The 9,019-nt window shown below is 40.3% G+C and overlaps 1 non-coding gene across 1 annotated transcript; it reads left to right on the forward strand.

Annotated features, from left to right (window-relative positions):
* Positions 1–715: 715 nt before the first annotated feature.
* On the forward strand, positions 716–823 carry LOC130983521 (small nucleolar RNA R71). The gene has a single exon (XR_009087506.1). It is a non-coding gene; the product is annotated as a small nucleolar RNA R71 (small nucleolar RNA).
* The last annotated feature ends 8,196 nt before the right edge of the window (positions 824–9,019 follow it).

Genomic DNA, 9,019 nt, shown 5'->3' on the forward strand with positions numbered 1-9,019 from the left:
TTGCTTGGGAGAGTAGGAGGAGTTCAGTAATTTTCTTGCTCAGCTGACCCACTTGTCCTTCCAAATTTCTGATGGAGGACCTTATTTCATTCATGAAACTTTGAGTGGTTTTGATTAGATCAGAGACCATGGTTGCTAAGTCAGAGGTATTCTGCTTAGAACTCTCTGTCTGTTGCTGAGAAGATGATGGAAAAGGCTTGCCATTGCTAAACCTGTTTCTTCCACCATTATTGTTGTTGAGACCTTGTTGAGGTCTCTCTTGATTCTTCCATGAGAAATTTGGGTGATTTCTCCATGAAGAATTATAGGTGTTTCCATAGGGTTCTCCTAGGTAATTCACCTCTTCCATTGAAGGGTTCTCAGGATCATAAGCTTCTTCCTCAGATGAAGCATCCTTAGTACTGCCAGGTGTATTTTGCATTCCAGACAGACTTTGAGAAATCAAATTGACTTGTTGAGTCAATATCTTGTTCTGAGCCAGTATGGCATTCAGAGCATCAATCTCAAGAACTCCTTTCTTCTGATTTGTCCCATTGTTCACAGGATTCCTTTCAGAAGTGTACATGAATTGGTTATTTGCAACCATTTCAATCAGTTCTTGAGCTTCTGCAGGCGTCTTCTTCAGATGAAGAGATCCTCCAGCAGAGCTATCCAAAGACATCTTGGATAGTTCAGAGAGACCATCATAGAAAATACCTATGATGCTCCATTCAGAAAGCATGTCAGAAGGACACTTTCTGATTAATTGTTTGTATCTTTCCCAAGCTTCATAGAGGGATTCTCCATCCTTCTGTCTGAAGGTTTGGACTTCCACTCTAAGCTTACTCAATTTTTGAGGTGGAAAGAACTTTGCCAAGAAGGCATTGACTAGCTTTTTCTAAGAGTCTAGGCTTTCTTTAGGTTGAGAGTCCAACCATATCCTAGTTCTGTCTCTTACAGCAAAAGGGAATAGCATCAGTCTATAGACCTCAGGGTCAACCCCATTAGTCTTGACTGTGTCACAGATTTGCAAGAATTCAGCTAAAAACTGATGAGGATCTTCCATTGGAAGTCCATGGAATTTGCAATTCTGTTGCATTAGAGAAACTAATTGAGGCTTAAGCTCAAAGTTGTTTGCTCCAATGGCAGGGATAGAGATGCTTCTCCCATAGAAGTTGGGAGTAGGTGCAGTAAAGTCACCCAGCACCTTCCTTGCATTGTTGGCATTGTTGTTGTTTTCGGCTGCCATGTGTTCTTCTTCTTTGAAGAATTCGGTCAGGTCCTCTAAAGAGAGTTGTGCTTTGGCTTCTCTTAGCTTTCGCTTCAAGGTCCTTTCAGGTTCAGGGTCAGCTTCAACAAGAATGCCTTTGTCTTTGTTCCTGCTCATATGAAGAAGAAGAGAACAAGAAAATATGGAATCCTCTATGTCACAGTATAGAGATTCCTTGAAGTGTCAGAGGAAAAGAAAAATAGAAGAAAGAAGGTAGAAGAATTCGAACTTGATGAGATAAAGTTCGAATTGTGCATTAAGAAGGAGTAGTACTCCATAAATAGAAGGATGTGGGAAGAAGGGAAGAGGTAATTTTCGAAAATTAATTAGAAAGATGTCAAAAACATTTTAAAAATTGATTGATAATTTTCTAAAATTGAAAGTGGAAAAGAAATCAAGTGATTTTTGAAAAAGATTTTGAAATTAGAAATTAAAAAGATTTGATTGAAAACTGATTTTGAAAAAATGTGATTAAAGAAATATGATTGAAAAGATTTGATTTGAAAACAATTTTAAAAGATATGTTTTGAAAATAATTTTTTAAAAGATTTGATTTTGAAAATTAATGACTTGCCTAACAAGAAAAGATATGATTCAAACATTAAACCTTTCTCAACAGAAAAGGCAACATATTTGAGATGTTCAATCAAATCATTAATTGTTAGTAAGTATCTTTGAAAAAGGAAAGGAATTGATTTTGAAAACATTTGATTGAAAAGATATGATTTGAAAAAGATTTGATTTTGAAAAACTTTGAAAACTTGAAAAAAAAATTGATTTGAAAACAAAATCTTCCCCCTAGCACCATCCTGGCGTTAAACGCCCAGAATGGTATCCATTCTGGCGTTTAACGCCCAAAATGCACCCTTTTTGGGCGTTAAACGCCCAACCAGGTACCCTGGCTGGCGTTTAAACGCCAGTCTGTCTTCTTCACTGGGTATTTTCGAATGCTCAGCTTTTTCTGTATAATTCCTCTGCAGCATGTTCTGAATCTTCAATTCTTTGTATTATTGACTTGAAAAGACACAAATTAAAAATATTTTTGGATTTTTAATAATCAAAATGCAACAAGAATGAAATAACAATGCATGCAAGACACCAAACTTAGCAGTTTGTATACTGCCGACACTATATGAGACACATAAACACTCAAGCCAAAAGAATTCAAAGATCAGAGTAAGAAATGATCAAGAATTACTTGAAGATCCTTAAGATATATGAATGAATACATGCAATTGACACCAAACTTAAGATGAGACTAGTGTCTCAACAAGGAAAATAACATATTTTTGGCTTTTATGAAATTTTTTTGAATTTTTTTTTGTTTTTCGAAAATTAAGTGGAAAAAGATATCAAAATTCTTAATGAGAATTCCAGGAATCAGTGCAATGCTAGTCTAAGACTCCAGTCCAGGAATTAGACATGGCTCTACAGCCAGCCAAGCTTTCAAAGAAAGCTTCGGTCCAAAACACTAGACATGGCCAAAGGCCAGCCAAGCCTTAGCAGATCACTACTCCAAAAGCAAGATTGATGAAAATCAACAAGCTCTTGTGATGATAAGTTGAAACCTCGGTCCAATGAGATTAGACATGGCTTCTCAGCCAGCCAGATTTCAACAAATCATCATGAAACTCTAGAATTCATCTTCAAGAATTTTGGAAAAAAAATACCTAATCTAAGCAACAAGATGAACCGTCAGTTGTCCAAACTGAACAATCTCAGGCATTGTTACCAAAAGCTTGCTCAAAACTTGAACAATCCCCGGCAACGGCGCCAAAAACTTGGTGCACGAAATTGTGATCGCTACAACTTCGCACAACTAACCAGCAAGTGCACTGGGTCGTCCAAGTAATACCTTACGCGAGTAAGGGTCGATCCCACGGAGATTGTTGGTATGAAGCAAGCTATGGTCACCTTGTAAATCTCAGTCAGGCAGACTCAAATGGGTATAGTGATAAACGAATAAAGCATAAAGATAAAGATAGAGATACTTATGTATATCATTGGTGAGAGCTTCAGACAAGCGTATGAAGATGCCTTCCCTTCCGTCTCTCTGCTTTTCTACTGTCTTCATCCAATCATTCTTACTCCTTTCCATGGCAAGCTCATGCAAGGGTTTCACCGTTGTCAATGGCTACCTCCCATCCTCTCATTGGAAATGTTCAACGCACCCTGTCACGGCACGGCTATCCATCTGTCGGTTCTCAATCAGGCCGGAATAGAATCCAGTGATTCTTTTGCGTCTGTCACTAACGCCCCGCCCTCAGGAGTTTGAAGCACGTCACAGTCATTCAATCATTGAATCCTACTCAGAATACCACAGACAAGGTTAGACCTTCCGGATTCTCTTGAATGCCGCCATCAGTTCTCGCCTATACCACGAAGACTCTGATCTCACGGAATGGCTGGCTCGTTTGTCAGGCGAGCACTCGGTTGTCAGGCGATCAACCATGCATCGTGTTATCAGGAATCCAAGAGATATTCACTGAGCTTTGATTGCTTGTAGAACAAGAGTGGTTGTCAGTCACCTTGTTCATGAGTGAGAATGATGATGAGTGTCACGGATCATCACATTCATCAAGTTGAAGAACAAGTGATATCTTGGACAAAGAACAAGCGGAATTGAATAGAAGAACAATAGTAATTGCATTAATACTCGAGGTACAGCAGAGCTCCACACCTTAATCTATGGTGTGTAGAAACTCCACCGTTGAAAATACATAAGAATAAGGTCTAGGCATGGCCGAGTGGCCAGCCTCCCAATGATCTAAGATAGCATAAAAATGAAGATAGCTACCCCGATGTCTCAATACAATAGTAAAAGGTCCTACTTATAGAAAACTAGTAGCCTAGGGTGTACAGAGATGAGTAAATGACATAAAAATCCACTTCCGGGCCCACTTGGTGTGTGCTTGGGCTGAGCAATGAAGAAATTTCGTGTAGAGACTCTTCTTGGAGTTAAACGCCAGCTTTTATGCCAGTTTGGGCGTTTAACTCCCATTTGGGTGCCAGTTCCAGCGTTTAACGCTGGGATTTCTTGAGGTGACTTTGAACGCCGGTTTGGGCCATCAAATCTTGGGCAAAGTATGGACTATCATATATTGCTGGAAAGCCCAGGATGTCTACTTTCCAACGCCGTTGAGAGCGCGCCAATTGGGCTTCTGTAACTCCAGAAAATCCACTTCGAGTGCAGGGAGGTCAGAATCCAACAGCATCTGCAGTCCTTTTGAGTCTCTGGATCAGATTTTTGCTCAGATCCCTCAATTTCAGCCAGAAAATACCTGAAATCATAGAAAAACACACAAACTCATAGTAAAGTCCAGAAAAGTGAATTTTAACTAAAAACTAATAAAAATATACTAAAAACTAACTAGATCATACTAAAAACATACTAAAAACAATGCCAAAAAGCGTACAAATTATCCGCTCATCAGCGCCGAATATAATATATAGGGAGGGGGGGTGGGAGTTTTTCGAAAAATAAGAAAGAATTAAGATAGAAGATATGATTTTAAAAGATATGATCAGAAAAAGATATAATTTTTAAAAAAAAAAAAGAAAAAGATATGAATCATAATTTAAAAGATAAATTTGAGATTTGATTTTGAAAAAGATTTGAAAAAAATAATTAAGTTTTGAAAACAAATTTGAAAAGATGATGGATTGGATTGGAAAGCCATTTGTTCTTTTGGGTTAAGATATATCTAAAACATTTGCAACATTGGATTTTAGAAATTAGGATTTTTAGAACACTAATTTGGATTGAGGGATGATAATTAAAAAATATGTTTATGCAAGAAATCATGAATTGAAACATAAAAATTTTGAAAAATTATGAAAAAAAAAAAACGAATTGTACCTCCTCCCATCATCCTGGCGTTAAACGCCCACATGATGCATGTTTTGGGCGTTTAACGCCCACATGTTGCTTCTCCTGGGCGTTCAACGCCCAACTGGTGCTTCTTTCTGGCGTTGAACGCCAGAGAGTCCTTCGTCACTGGGCATTTTTCTGAACGCCCAGGATGCTAGCAGACTGGCGTTAAACGCCCAGAAGATGCATCTTTCTGGCGTTTAACGCCCAGAAGATGCTCCTTTCTGGCGTTTAACGCCCAGATGGCTACCCTTACTGGCGTTAAACGCCCAGTGGGTGCTTCTTTTGGGCGTTTAACGCCCAAAGTATTTCTTACTGGCTTTTTCACGCCAGTGAGCTTCCAAATTTCCCTGTGACTTTGTGACTTCAACCAATTGCTATTTCACCTTTGAAGATACTTGGACTCAAACCTGTAAAGAAAAGAAAATTTATTTAATTAGTAATTAAACTTTGTAAATGGCTGGGTTGCCTCCCAGCAAGCGCTTCTTTAATGTCATTAGCTGGACTGTCACTGATCTTCAATGAAGTCTCAGTCTTGAGCATTCTTGCTCGAAATTATCTTCAAGATAGTGTTTAACCCTTTGTCCATTAACAATGAACTTTTTGTTAGAGTCACTATCCTGAAGTTCTATGTATCCATATGGTGATACGCTTGTGATTACATATGGACCTCTCCACCGGGATTTTAATTTCCCGGGGAATAATTTGAGCCTGGAATTAAATAGCAGAACTTTCTGCCCCGGCTCAAAGACTCTGGATGACAATTTCTTATCATGCCATCTTTTTGCTTTCTCTTTGTAAATTTTTGCATTCTCGAAAGCATTGAGTCTAAATTCCTCTAGCTCATTTAACTGGAGCAATCCTTTTTCTCCAGCTAATTTGGCATCAAGGTGTAGGAATCTGGTTGCCCAGTAGGCCTTATGTTCCAGTTCCACTGGCAAGTGACATGCCTTTCCATACACAAGCTGGTATGGAGAGGTCCCTATAGGGGTCTTGAATGCTGTTCTGTATGCCCACAGAGCATCGTCCAAGCTCCTTGCCCAATCCTTTCTACGGTTAATTACAGTCCGTTCCAGGATTCTTTTGAGTTCTCTATTTGAGACTTCAGCTTGCCCATTAGTCTGTGGGTGATATGGAGTAGCTACCCGGTGACTAACTCCATAACGAACCAGAGCAGCATAAAGCTGTTTATTGCAGAAATGAGTGCCCCCATCACTAATTAACACTCTAGGGATACCAAATCTGCTGAAGATGTGTTTCTGGAGGAATTTTAACACTGTTTTAGTGTCATTTGTGGGTGTTGCAATAGCCTCCACCCATTTGGATACATAATCCACTGCCACCAGAATATAAGTGTTTGAGTATGATGGTGGGAAGGGTCCCATGAAGTCAATGCCCCATACATCAAACAACTCAATCTCCAAGATCCCTTGTTGAGGCATTGCATAACTGTGAGGTAGATTGCCGGATCTTTGGCAACTATCACAATTAAGCACAAATGCTCGGGAGTCTTTATGGAGAGTAGGCCAGTAGAAGCCACTTTGGAGGACTCTTGTGGCTGTTCGTTCACTTCCAAAATGTCCTCCATACTGTGATCCATGGCAATGCCAAAGGATCTTCTGTGCTTCTTCTTTAGGCACACATCTACGGATTACTCCGTCTGCACATCTCTTGAAGAGATATGGTTCATCCCAAAGATAGTACTTTGCATCTGTGATTAACTTTTTTGATTGCACCCTGCTGTACTCTTTGGGTATGAATCTCACTGCCTTGTAGTTTGCAATGTCTGCAAACCATGGCACTTCCTGGATGGCGAAGAGTTGCTCATCCGGAAAGGTTTCAGAGATCTCAGTGAGAGGGAGGGACGCCCCTTCCACTGGTTCTATTCGGGACAGGTGATCTGCCACTTGATTCTCTGTCCCTTTTTTGTCTCTTATTTCTATATCAAACTCTTGCAGAAGCAACACCCATATGATGAGTCTGGGTTTTGAATCCTGCTTTGTGAGTAGATATTTAAGAGTAGCATGATCAGTGTACACAATCACTTTTGATCCTACTAAATAGGATCTGAATTTGTCAATGGCGTAAACCACTGCGAGTAGCTCTTTTTCTGTGGTTGTGTAATTCTTCTGTGCATCATTTAAAACACGGCTGGCATAGTAAATGACGTGCAGAAGCTTGTCATGCCTTTGTCCCAACACTGCACCAATGGCATGGTCACTGGCATCACACATTAATTCAAATGGCAATGCCCAGTTTGGTGCAGAGATGATTGGTGCTGAGACCAATTTAGCTTTCAGAGTCTCAAATGCCTGCAGACATTCTTTATCAAAGATAAATGGCGTGTCAGCAGCTAGCAGGTTGCTCAGAGGTTTGGCGATTTTTGAAAAATCCTTTATAAACCTCCTATAGAATCCTGCATGCCCCAGAAAGCTTCTGATTGCCTTAACATTGGCAGGTGGTGGTAATTTTTCGATTACTTCTACCTTAGCTTGATCCACCTCTATTCCCTTGTTCGAAATTTTGTGCCCAAGGACAATTCCTTCAGTCACCATAAAGTGACATTTTTCCCAGTTTAAAACCAGGTTAGTCTCTTGGCATCTTTTCAGAACAAGTGCTAAATGGTTAAGGCAGGAGCTGAATGAGTCTCCAAATACTGAAAAGTCATCCATGAAGACTTCCAGAAATTTTTCCACCATATCAGAGAAAATGGAGAGCATGCACCTCTGAAAGGTTGCAGGTGCATTGCACAGGCCAAATGGCATCCTTCTGTATGCAAATACTCCAGATGGGCATGTGAACGCCGTTTTCTCCTGATCCTGGGGATCTACTGCAATTTGATTATAACCTGAATATCCATCCAGGAAGCAGTAGTATTCATGACCTGCTAGTCTTTCTAGCATCTGGTCTATGAATGGTAAAGGAAAATGATCCTTTCTGGTGGCTGTATTGAGTCTTCTATAATCAATACACATACGCCACCCTGTAACTGTTCTTGTAGGAACCAGTTCATTTTTTTCATTATGAACCACTGTCATGCCTCCCTTCTTAGGGACAACTTGGACAGGGCTTACCCAGGGGCTGTCAGAAATAGGATAAATAATCCCAGCCTCTAGTAATTTAGTGACCTCCTTCTGCACCACTTCTTTCATAGCTGGATTCAGCCGCCTTTGTGGTTGAACTACTGGCTTGGCGTCATCCTCAAGTAAGATCTTGTGCATGCATCTGGCTGGGCTAATGCCCTTAAGATCACTGATGGACCACCCAAGAGCTGTCTTGTGTGTCCTTAGCACTTGAATTAGTGCTTCCTCTTCCTGTGGCTCTAAGGTAGAGCTTATAATTACAGGAAAGGTATCACCTTCTCCCAAAAATGCATATTTCAGGGATGGTGGTAATGGTTTGAGTTCGGGTTTTGGAGGTTTCTCCTCTTCTTGAGGGATTTTCAGAGGTTCTATTATCTTCTCTGATTCCTCCAATTCAGGCTGAACATCTTTAAAGATGTCCTCTAGCTCTGATTCGAGACTCTCAGCCATATTGACCTCTCTTACCAGAGAGTCAATAATATCAATACTCATGCAGTCATTTGGGGTGTCTGGATGTTGCATGGCTTTGACAACATTCAACTTGAACTCCTCCTCACTGACTCTCAAGGTTACTTCCCCTTTTTGGACGTCAATGAGGGTTCGGCCAGTTGCTAGGAAAGGTCTTCCTAGAATGAGAGTTGCACTCTTGTGCTCCTCCATTTCCAGTACCACAAAGTCAGTAGGAAAGGCAAATGGCCCAACCTTGACAATCATGTCTTCAATCACACCTGATGGGTATTTAATGGAGCCATCAGCAAGTTGAAGACATATCCTGGTTGGTTTGATTTCTTCAGTCAAACCAAGCTTTCTGATAGT

This window comes from Arachis stenosperma, chromosome 5, assembly GCF_014773155.1.
Source record: "Arachis stenosperma cultivar V10309 chromosome 5, arast.V10309.gnm1.PFL2, whole genome shotgun sequence".
Classification (NCBI taxonomy): Eukaryota; Viridiplantae; Streptophyta; class Magnoliopsida; order Fabales; family Fabaceae; genus Arachis; species Arachis stenosperma.